This window comes from Amphiura filiformis, chromosome 9 (assembly GCF_039555335.1).
Source record: "Amphiura filiformis chromosome 9, Afil_fr2py, whole genome shotgun sequence".
Lineage (NCBI taxonomy): Eukaryota > Metazoa > Echinodermata > Ophiuroidea > Amphilepidida > Amphiuridae > Amphiura > Amphiura filiformis.
Window position 1 is genome coordinate 9,015,877 of NC_092636.1, and position 12,726 is coordinate 9,028,602.

Below are 12,726 nucleotides of genomic sequence, written 5' to 3' on the forward strand. Positions count from 1 at the left end.
GCTTTTTCTCCCAGCTACATACACTTTAAGTACAATATCATTAGATTTTATAAAGGTTTTTTCGAGGACTGTTAAATGTCAAAAATAACATTAAAAAAAATAATTTTTCATAAAATTTGTGTTATATCGTGAATTTCAAAAATCAAAATTATTTTCAAAATGCAATTGGTTGAGTCTGATGTGCTCCCAGGTCAAATTTGGCATGTTGGATTTTTTCCCTTCAAAAATTAAAAGAGGAATGTTTTAAGTAGACCTACTGATACATGCATCGTTTTAGAACATAATTAACGCGATATTTACATGTTTTGTGAATATTCTAGAGAATTTAGACATAGAAGGTAAACAGTTAGGCCTATTGCAGACAAACAAAATGGGTACATAAACTTCACAACTTTTTGCAAATTGTAGAGTTGATGTTGATTTTATCAAGGGCAAATTTTGCGAAAAACAGTGCAGAATTATTCATAAATATGACCCAAAATAACCTACCATGATTACATACATTCTCCCTTTTCTAGTCAAAATTTCAAGACAAGCGGTGCGTTAAAGAGGTACCGCTAGATTGTACCTCATTTCTTAACATTATAACGAACCACTTGTCTTGAATCACTGAAATTTCAGTGAAGTAATTGGATTCCTTGCCCCTATAATATACATAACTTTTGTTACCAGTGTGCTGTTATTTTTGAGCAAAATTAGTCAAAAAGGATTTCAGGGGGGTGTAGTACCACCTTATTCGATCGGACCGTCGAGGACTATTCCGCTTATGGACCTCTAGTGAAGAAGTGTCACAGCGCCCTCAAAAATAACAATAGCGATTGCAATAGAGAGCCTTTTCAACTTACAAGGGCGCTGTTTCACGATATCAGATGTTTCGCAATCGTTAAAATTGTTTGCACATGCAAGATAAAGCTGATTCTATGACACAATGCAGAATTCCCGTAATTCTCAAGGCGCTGTGATAGTCTAGTGGTTAGGACCTTGCGTTGTGGCCGCAATAACCCAGGTTCGAATCCTGGTCACGGCAAATTATTGCTTGTATTTTTGTCATTTTAAAAAAGGTAGCAGTTTCAGCATTGAAAAAACAAACAAACTATCACTGGCGGGTGTCAATATTTTATATGATATCTTGTGCTGTCTTCAGTAGATAGCATTTAATTATAAATGGTATCTTGTGCTGTCTTCAGTAGATAGCATTTAATTATAAATGGCATCTTGCGCTGTCTTCAGTAGATGGTATTCAATAAATTGTAAATGGTATCTTGCATTGTGTTCAGTATAGCATTAAATTATAAATGATATCTTGCACTGTCTTCAGTAGATAGCATGTAATTATAAATAGTATACATTGCGTTAATTATAAATGGTATATTTGCGCTGTCTTCAGTAGATAGCATTAAATTATAAATGATATCTTGTGTTGTCTTTAGTCGACATCATTTAATTATAAATAGTATATTATATTGTCTTCAGTAGAAATTACAAATAGTATCTTGCGCTGTCTTCAGTTGCTGGTATTTAATTATAAATGGTATCTTGCGTTGTGTTCCGTGGCATTATTATCTTGTTCTGTCGTGAGCAGATAGCATTTAATTATAGGACTATTTTAAATGGTATCTGACGCTGTCTTCAGTAAAAAGCATGTAGGCCTAATTATAGACGAATCTCACGAGCCAAGTGATGGTCAGAATTTAGTCGGCCATGACTGGGTCCCCGGCGCACCAAACCGGTGTTGTGACTGCCCAATTGGGTGGATTAAAGCCGCTTAAGGTGGTACTACACCCCTGTCCAATTTTGTGCCTATTTTTGCATTTTTCTCAAAAATTATAGCGCATTGGGGACAAGTATATAAGATATGTATATTTAGGGGCAAGGACTACAACTACTGCACTGGAAATGTTATTTCTGGTCACGGCAATCTTTTGTCTATCACTTATTTTAGTGCTGCATTTCAAAAATGAGGGAAACCAATATTTGATCAATAAATCAATAACTACTTGCTTTGAGTTGCTGAATTTTCAGTACAGTAGTTGTAGTCCTTGCCCCTATAATATAAATATCTTACTTGTCACCAATGTGCTATAATTTTTGAGAAAAATGCAAAAATAGGCACAAAATTGACCAGGGGTGTAGTACCCCCTTAAAATCGATATCATGTTTTATTGTGTTGTAAACTTTCATCATTCTTTTGTCTACGTGTAACACGGATGATGAAATGCAGTTTAAAATCCCCACCAAGGACGCATCATTTCATATTTTACGTGGAAAATATCCGACGGGGACCCAGCTATGGCTGCCATTGAGGTGTAGGAATGCGTGAAATGAGATTCGTCTATAGAGATGACATCTTCGCTGTCTTCAGTAGAGTGATATAGCTCAGTTTACTAAAATTTATTATCAATTTCAATACTGCATACTGCAGTTATTGTCCGTTTTCCTATACACAATCATGACAATACACAGTGCTCTTACCATTGACGCGTAACCTCTACAAATAGCGTATGTTAAAAGTATGGGTAATTGCCTAGTTAACGTCGCTGTGTGAAAATAACCGGCCAATATTAAAAGTACTCTTCTAAAATTCTAGAAAATATAGTTTTGTAACATGTCCTAAATTTTTAGCTAATTTAGATGTTTGGAAATATTCGCACTTTGGTGTTTTAGTGTATGTTATAGGTAATAGTACATTAACGTCGCTGTGTGAAACATAACCGGCCAATATTAAAAGTACTCTTCTGAAATTCTAGAAAATATAGTTTTGTAACATGTCCTAAATTTTTAGCTAATTTAGGTGTTTGGAAATATTCGCACTTTGGTGTTTTAGGAAGGATATGTAAACGACAGATAACACCAAAAAATATGAAGAAATTATTTCCAAACCGTGTTACGGCCCACACCCATTATGTTTCTCATTTTCAAGAATGTGGTTAACAATATGCACAGTATTGTCTCATTTCGTGAACAAAGGCCACACAGTAATTTGCTTTTGCGTTTGCTTTATAATCGTTCACCCAACTGAAACTATAATACCAGCTCATTGCTCATAACAGACACATGTGTGTGTGTGGATTTAACCAGAGAAGATCTGATGTAACATAGTTGAGCTGTTTTCAATGAGTGTTATCTTGGTTTAATAGCTTTTAATGGGGTTTAAGTCCTGCAAAGGTCGTGGTGAATTCTACTGTAGACATCAGTGCATCATGGATGCCTAGCCACTACATTCGATGGGACCGTTTGTTTACAGAGATCGAGGACCAATGCATGCCACTAAATACCTCTGATGAAAAAGTGTGATGGCGCCCTCAAAAAATAACAATTGCGATTGTAATCTAATAAGCTCTCGTAATTGATAAGGGGCGCTGTTTCACAATATTCCATGGTTTCACCTGCACCTGTGTGGTTTCACCATGTGTTTCATAATCACCAGAATTGTTTGCATAAGACATTAGATAAGTTGACAGCTAGTTGACTCTATGACACAAAACTGGACTCACGCACTCGCAGCTCGCTGTGATAGTCTAGTGGTTAGGACCTTGCGTTGTGGCCGCAATAACCCAGGTTCGAATCCTGGTCACGGCAAAATTTTGTCTTTCTTTGTTTTGTCAAATTTAAAAAGTGTATGATATGATATTATTAGCCTTTGCATCGGGCCTTGAGAAAGGAATTTCCTTTCTCACGAAGTAAGGGCTCAGAATTTATAAATTGTACAATTGTGTTTGGGAGTGGCCTTTTCCTCTTTCTCCTTTTCCTTGCTATTTTCTTCATGCGTATAACACCATTAGAATCCAAGGTGCTTTACATTGGAATAATTTACCATCAAATCTGAAGAATGCACCTTCGGTTGCTGTTTTCAAACAGCACATGCACATAAAAACAATCTCCTTGGAAAATATCTGCCAAGTGATTTTTAATTTCCATCATGTTTCTTTGAGCTTCTTTGGTACCCTGGGTTTGGTACAAAATAATAGTCTCTAATCTTTCGTATTTTGCTGTCATGTCAGCACTTGTGATCGGCACCCTCATTTTCTGGTACATTTTACTATTAATTTTTACTTCATAATATTATTTAGCATCATTCCACTGTTAATTAATTGTTGCCCAGTGGACATGTGGACAGCATTTGGCCATCGCATTTTTACTTTTCACTTTTTCGTCCATGTGCACCGAGCTGTGCACGATTTCAAGTTCAGTGTAATTTGTACCTTGCATTCCTTTTTCTTTTGTCGTTTGTATAAGTAATTGTCCTTAAATGAAGTGTCCGGCAATCACAACATTATGTCTTATATGTTAGAAAAAGATTTATCAAGCACGAATCACATGGTTTTGTTTAAAATAAAGTCATATTAACCATAAAAACGAATAAAAACGGCCATCTCTCAACACGCGATATTCAAAATTGTCTAGAGCAATGACGTCCTAACAATTCAATGAAGCCTGACGACAAATGAGCACAAATAACCATGACGTCATTGCTCTAGAAAGTTTAGGCGCGGGAATTTTGAATATCGCGTGTTGAAAGATTGCGGTTTTTATTCGTTTTATGGTTAATATGAGTTTGTTTTAAATAAAACCACGTGATTCGTGCTTGATAATTATTTTTCTAACATATAAGACAAATGTTGTGCCGAACACTTCCGTTAATGTAGGCCTAACTTTAGGCCTCACGTTCTGCGTTTAGTAGTGTCCTCATCCATCATCCCCCTTAATGTCTATCATTCAAAATATTTGCTCTTATTGTATATTATATATATACAACCATAAACAGCAAGGATCGGCGTGAATTTATATATTTGGAAGGTCATTGATGCGGTGACGTAGCAAAGTTGCACTCTTATTTTGTAGGAAGTTTTCGACTTATATTTATATTTACTTTTTCATTGTATATTGTTTTCATCATAATTGGATAAATAAATTTGATTTGAGTTGATGATTTGATCTTCCATTTCTTACTTTTGTTTTTCAAAGCTATCTGGGCCAGCATGCATCTTTAATATTAGCCTGCACTAGCTATCCAGGCTTGTGCATTTTTATTGTATGAGCTTGGAACTGTCCATGGATTTCCCATGGATTAGCATGTGCCCCTCACGGACCAACCTGGTTAAACAAACAATATGCGGCCCAAGCATTTTCAGCATTGTAAAAAATAAAAAATAAAATAAACACATTTTCTGTCAAGATGGCGTGATAAATAAGTATGGTGTTCAAAATGCTGAATGACAAACGAATTGACTGTTTAGAGTTTATATAATATGAGTGATGTAACATTTAATCACGCATGACACCATTTGCTGTCGGTAAAGTTATTAAATCTAAAAAATGAAAAATAAAATATATAAAAAGTAAATAAATAAATAAATAAATAAATAAATAAATAAATAAATAAATAAATAAATAAATAAATAAATAAATAAATAAATAAATAAATAAATAAATAAATAAATAAATAAATAAATAAATAAATAAATAAATAAATAAATAAATAAATAAATAAAGGTTAGACAAGCCAACTGCTAAGCCACCCGTCGAGAAATTCGCCCTATGACACAAAATTATGAAGTCACGCTTTACCAAGGCGCTGTGATAGTCTAGTGGTTAGGACATTGCGTTGTGGCCGCAATAACCCAGGTTCGAATCCTGGTCACGGCAATCTTTTGTCTATCACTTATTTTACTGCTGCAAACAGTTACAGCATCGTAAAAATATATTCTTCTCTATCGTAAAAATATATTCTTCTGTCATAAAAATGCGTAGAAATAAACTTTCATAAAATATGGACATCTGTCTTTTTGTGCGTGTGTTGTTGCATTTTGTTGTTCTTGTTGTAATTTTTATTATTATTGTTATTATTTTTAAGGAAGAGGGTCTAGTCCGGTCTACAGATCCGTACCGGAGATAATGAATTATAGGGTCCGATGGCGTGGCTAGGATTGTTGAATTTGAATTTGAAATTTTGACCTTTTGTATTGAAGATATAGATATATTTTTCACAAAAACATCAACAATATTTAAATGCCATCTAGGGTAGACAGCACACAATGCCATATGTGATTAAATGCTATCTACTAGACAGCACACAATGCCATAGGTGATTAAAAGCTATAATTATACGGTAGACTGCCTACAATGCCATATGTGATTAAATGCTATCTACTGTAGGCAACACACAATGCCATTATGTGATTAAATGCTATCTACTGTAGGCAGCATCGTAAAAATATATTCTTCTCTATCGTAAAAATATATTCTTCTGTCATAAAAATGCGTAGAAATAAACTTTCATAAAATATGGACATCTGTCTTTTTGTGCGTGTGTTGTTGCATTTTGTTGTTCTTGTTGTAATTTTTATTATTATTGTAATTATTTTTAAGAAAGAGGGTCTAGTCCGGTCTACAGATCCGTACCGGAGATAATGAATTATAGGGTCCGATGGCGTGGCTAGGATTGTTGGTCATCAGTTGGAAATTTTGACCTTTCGTATTGAAGATATAGATATTTTTTTCACAAAAATATCAAAAAATATTTAGGTCTTTTTGGGAAAAAAATGTTTATCTTCAATTTCAAAGGACAAAATTTTCAATTAATCGTCGGCTTTTCACCCCAGCTACATATACTTTCAATAATATCTACTGTAGACAGCACATAATGCCATATGTGATTAAATGCCATATACTGTAGACAGCACACAATGCCGTATGTGATTAAATGCTATCTACGGTAGACAGCACACAATGCCATATGTGATTAAATGCTATATACTGTAGACAGCACACAATGCTTATATGTGATTAAATGCTATCTACTGTAGACAGCACACAATGCCATATGTGATTAAATGCCATCTACGGTAGATAGCACACAATGCCATATGTGATTAAATGCTATCTACGGTAGACAGTACACAATGCCATGTGTGATTAAATGCCATCTACGGTAGATAGCACACAATGCCATATGTGATTAAATGCTATATACTGTAGACAGCACACAATGCTTATATGTGATTAAATGCTATCTACTGTAGACAGTACACAATGCCATATGTGATTAAATGCCATCTACGGTAGACAGCACACAATGCCATATGTGATTAAATGCTATCTACGGTAGACAGTACACAATGCCATATGTGATTAAATGCTATCTACTGTAGACAGCACACAATGCCATATGTGATTAAATGCTATCTACGGTAGACAGTACACAATGCCATATGTGATTAAATGCTATCTACTGTAGGCAACACATAATGCCATATGTGATTAAATTATATCTACGGTAGATAGCACACAATGCCATATGTGATTAAATGCTATCTACGGTAGACAGCACACAATGCCATATGTGATTAAATGCTATCTACTGTAGGCAACACATAATGCCATATGTGATTAAATTATATCTACGGTAGATAGCACACAATGCCATGTGTGATTAAATGCTATCTACGGTAGACAGTACACAATGCCATATGTGATTAAATGCTATCTACTGTAGGCAACACATAATGCCATATGTGATTAAATTATATCTACGGTAGATAGCACACAATGCCATATGTGATTAAATGCTATCTACGGTAGACAGCACACAATGCCATATGTGATTAAATGCTATCTACGGTAGACAGCACACAATGCCATATGTGATTAAATGCTATCTACGGTAGACAGTACACAATGCCATATGTGATTAAATGCTATATACTGTAGACAGCACACAATGCCATATGTGATTAAATGCTATCTACTGCAGACAGCACACAATGCTTATATGTGATTAAATGCTATCTACTGTAGACAGCACACAATGCCATATGTGATTAAATGCTATCTACGGTAGACAGCACACAATGCCATATGTGATTAAATGCTATCTACTGTAGACAGCACACAATGCCATATGTGATTAAATGCTATCTACTGTAGACAGCACACAATGCCGTATGTGATTAAATGCTATCTACTGTAGACAGCACACAATATCATAATGTGATTAAATGCCATCTACTGTAGACAGCACACAATGCCATATGTGATTAAATGCTATCTACGGTAGACAGCACACAATGCCATATGTGATTAAATGCTATCTACGGTAGACAGCACACAATGCTTATATGTGATTAAATGCTATCTACTGTAGACAGCACACAATGCCATATGTGATTAAATGCCATCTACGGTAGACACCACACAATGCCATGTGTGATTAAATGCCATCTACGGTAGACAGCACATAATGCCATATGTGATTAAATTATATCTACTGTAGACAGCACATAATGCCATGTGTGATTAAATGCTATCTACGGTAGACAGCACACAATGCCATATGTGATTAAATGCTATCTACTGTAGACATCACATAATGCCATATGTGATTAAATGCTATCTACTGTAGGCAGCACACAATGCCATATGTGATTAAATGCTATCTACTGTATAGGCAACACACAATGCCATATGTGATTAAATGCTATCTACAGTAGATAGCACATAATGCCATATATGTTTAAATGATATCTACTCTTGACAGCACAAAATGCAAATAAAATTCAAATATTAAATTACTCAAACATAACAGTGCCATGCCTTGGTTGATTGCCATTCAGAATTTTAACCAGAGGTTTTGCAATGTATTCCTATAACTAACGAATCGAGTGATAGATCTTTACCCACTGGGTCAGGTTAGGATTTCGACGTTATTTCAACATTGATACAACGTCGGCTGGGTTAGAAAACACCCCTTGCCCTTCCCCAATTCAAACAAACAAAAACGAAACACTCAAACAACGCACTCATAAAGACATTGATGTCCGCACTTCATATTTTGTTGGTACGCAATCTTGATAGATTTTTTCAAATTTCTTATAACAATACTGAAACTGCTCGTAACTTAGTAAACCAATTTCAAACACGTCATGACCAGTACCATAAACATAAGCTTGCCGTGAAATAAATAAATAAATAAATAAATAAATAAATAAATAAATAAATAAATAAATAAATAAATAAATAAATAAATAAATAAATAAACAAACAAACAAACAAACAAACAAACAAACAAACAAATAAATAAATAAATAAATAAATAAATAAATAAATAAATAAATAAATAAATAAATAAATAAATAAAAAAAACACGGGTGCCATTTCGCGATATCAAATTGTTTCACAGTCACGAACATTGTTTTAACAAGACAACAATGCCTTTATGACGCCAATATAAAGTCACGCTTTACCAAGGCGCTGTGATAGGCTAGTGGTTAGGACATTGCGTTGTGGCCGCAATAACCCAGGTTCAAATCCTGGTCACGGCATTCTTTTGTCTATTATTATTTTACTGCTGCAAACAGTTATAGCATCGTAAAAATATATTCTTCTCTATCGTAAAATATATTTTTCTGTCATAAAATTGCGTAGAAATAAACTTTCATAAAATATGGACATCTGTCCTTTTGTGTGTGTTGTTGTTGCATTTTGTTGTTCTTGTTGTAATTTTTATTGTTATTGTTATTATTTTTTAAGGAAGAGGGTGTAGTCCGGTCTACAGATCCGTACCGGAGATAATGAATTATAGGATCGGAAGGCGTGGAGGAAGGTGCGATGATGGCTTATAGCAGAATTAGCGCTATTATGCTAAAAATGCTATTAGCATTTAATTAGTATGCTATCTCTATGCATTATAGTGCTAATAGCAACGCTAATGAAAAATCCGTTAAAACTGCTATTACCAAACCACTCTTAGCGTTTTAGCAGTTATTAGTGCATCATTTGCAAATATGTCAATAGCGCTAATAGCAATTAATAGCACGTCATATGCAATTGTGCTAAATCTTAAAAGTTTGTAAGTCTAGGGAAAGCGTGCTATTAGCGCTAATAGCGCTAATAGCAATTAATAGCACGTCATATGCAATTGTGCTAAATCTAAAAATATTCTAAGTCTAGAGACAGCGTGCTATTAGCGCTAACAGCGATATTAGCGCTAATAGCAAATAATAGCACGTCATATGCAATTGTGCTAAATCTAAAAAGATTGTGAGTCTAGAGACTGCGTGCTATTAGCGCTAATAGCGCTATTATCGCTAATAGCAAATAATAGCATGTCATATGCAATTGTGCTAAATCTAAAAAGATTCTAAGTCTAGGGAAAGCGTGCTATTAGCGCTAATAGCGCTATTAGCCTATTAGTCTAATAGCAATTAATAGCACGTCATATGCAATTGTGCTAAATCTAAAATATTCTAAGTCTAGAGACAGCGTGCTATTAGCGCTAATAGCGCTATTAGCGCTAATAGCAATTAATAGCACGTCATATGCAATTGTGCTAAATCTAAAAATATTCTAAGTCTAGAGACTGCGTGCTATTAGCGCTAATAGCGCTATTAGCGCTAATAGCACGTCATATGCAATTGTGCTAAATCTAAAAAGATTCTAAGTCTAGGGAAAGCGTGCTATTAGCGCTATTAGCGATAATATCAAATAATAGCACGTCATATGCAATTGTGCTAAATCTAAAAAGATTCTAAGTCTGGAGACAGCGTGCTATTAGCGCTAATAGCAAATAATAGCACGTCATATGCAATTGTGCTAAATCTAAAAAGATTGTGAGTCTAGAGACTGCGTGCTATTAGCGCTAATAGCGCTATTAGCGCTAATAGCAAATACTAGCACGTCATATGCAATTGTGCTAAATCTAAAAAGATTCTAAGTCTAGGGAAAGCGTGCTATTAGCGCTAATATCGCTATTAGCGCTAATAGCAATTAATAGCATGTCATATGCAATTGTGCTAAATCAAAAAATATTCTAAGTCTAGAGACAGCGTGCTATTAGCGCTAATAGCGCTATTAGCGCTAATAGCAATTAATAGCACGTCATATGCAATTTTGCTAAATCTAAAAAGATTCTTAGTCTAGGGAAAGCGTGCTATTAGCGCTATTAGTGCTAATAGCAATTAATAGCACGTCATATGCAATTGTGCTAAATCCAAAAAGATTCTTAGTCTAGGAACAGTGTGCTATTAGCGCTAATAGCGCTAATAGCAAATAATAGCACGTCATATGCAATTGTGCTAAATCTAAAAAGATTCAAAGTCTAGAGAAAGCGTGCTATTAGCGCTATTAGCGCTAATAGCGCTAATAGCAATTAATAGCACGTCATATGCAATTGTGCTAAATCTAAAAAGATTCTTAGTCTAGGGACAGTGTGCTATTAGCGCTAATAGCGCTATTAGTGCTAATAGCAATTAATAGCACGTCATATGCAATTGTGTTAAATCTAAAAAGTTTTTAAGTCTAGGTAAAGCGTGCTATTAGCGCTAATAGCGCTATTAGCACTAATAGCAATTATTAGCACGTCATATGCAATTGTGCTAAATGTAAAAGATTCTTAGTCTAGGGACAGTGTGCTATTAGCGCTAATAGCGCTATTAGCGCTAATAGCAAATAATAGCACGTCAAATGCAATTGTGCTAAATCTAAAAAGATCATAAGTCTAGGGAAAGCGTGCTATTAGTGGTCAGTGGTCACACTAGCTTTATTGCCCTGCAGGGCCCTTTTATATTGGAACTCACGTGGAGTGTTTAGTTGTCGTATGAGAGTCTCCGGCCTCAGGCGTGCCGGCCCAGCGGCCTTGATATTTCTTGTTGATGGTGGGGACAGCGGTCACACTAGCTTTGTTGCCCTGCGGGGCCCTTTTATATTGGAACTCACTTGGAGTGTTTAGTTGTCGTATGGGAGTCACCGGCCTCGCGCCTGCCGGCCTTGCGGCCTTGATGGTTGTTGCTGATGGTGGGGACAGCGGTCACACTAAGTTTTTTGCCCTGCGGGGCCCTTTTATATTGGAACTCACTTGGAGTGTTTAGTTGTCGTATGGGAGTCACCGGCCTCGGGCCTGCCGGCCCTGCGGCCTTGATGTTTGTTGCTGATGGTGGGGACAGTGGTCATACTAAGTTTCTTACCCTGCGGGGCCTTATTATATTTGAACTCACTTGGAGTGTTTAGTTGTCGTATGGGAGTCTCCGGCCTCGGCCCTGCCGGACCTGCGGCCTTAATATTTTTGTGGATGGTGGGGACAGCGGTCACACTAGCTTTCTTGCCCTGCAGGGCACTTTTATATTGGAACTCACTTAGAGTGTTTAGTTGTCGTATGGGAGTCACCGGCCTCGGGCCTGCCGGCCCTGCGGCCTTGATGTTTTTTGTTGATGTTGGGGACAGCGGTAACACTAAATTTCTTGCCCTGCGGGGCCCTTTTATATTGGAACTCACTTGGAGTGTTTAGTTGTCGTATGGGAGTCTCCGGCATCGGGCCTGCCGGCCCTGTGGCTCTAATATTATTGTTGATGGTGGGGACAGCGGTCACACTAGCTTTCTTGCCCTGCGGGGCCCTTTTATATTGGAACTCACTTGGAGTGTTTAGTTGTCGTATGGGAGTCACCGGCCTCGGGCCTGCCGGCCTTGCGGCCTTGATGTTTGTTGCTGATGGTGGGGACAGCGGTCACACTAAGTTTCTTGCCCTGCGGGCCCTTTTATATTTGAACTCACTTGGAGTGTTTAGTTGTCGTATGGGAGTCTCCGGCCTCTGGCCTGCCGGCCCTGCGGCCTTGATGTTTTTTGTTGATGGTGGGGACAGAGGACTCACTAGCTTTCTTGCCCTGTGGGGGACGCTCTTCCGATCTCTTGTCCGTGCCTCAGGAGTGCTGGAGTCACCGGCCTCGGCCCTGCCGG

The 12,726-nt window shown here is 36.6% G+C and overlaps 4 non-coding genes across 4 annotated transcripts; all 4 read left to right on the forward strand.

Annotated features, from left to right (window-relative positions):
* The first annotated feature begins 955 nt into the window (after nt 1-955).
* Trnah-gug (transfer RNA histidin (anticodon GUG)) lies at nt 956-1,027 on the forward strand. The gene has a single exon. It is a non-coding gene; the product is annotated as a tRNA-His (tRNA).
* Nucleotides 1,028-3,507: 2,480 nt separating this feature from the next.
* On the forward strand, nt 3,508-3,579 carry Trnah-gug (transfer RNA histidin (anticodon GUG)). Its single transcript has one exon. It is a non-coding gene; the product is annotated as a tRNA-His (tRNA).
* Nucleotides 3,580-5,574: 1,995 nt separating this feature from the next.
* Trnah-gug (transfer RNA histidin (anticodon GUG)) lies at nt 5,575-5,646 on the forward strand. Its single transcript has one exon. It is a non-coding gene; the product is annotated as a tRNA-His (tRNA).
* Nucleotides 5,647-9,248: 3,602 nt separating this feature from the next.
* Trnah-gug (transfer RNA histidin (anticodon GUG)) lies at nt 9,249-9,320 on the forward strand. Its single transcript has one exon. It is a non-coding gene; the product is annotated as a tRNA-His (tRNA).
* Nucleotides 9,321-12,726: the final 3,406 nt, after the last annotated feature.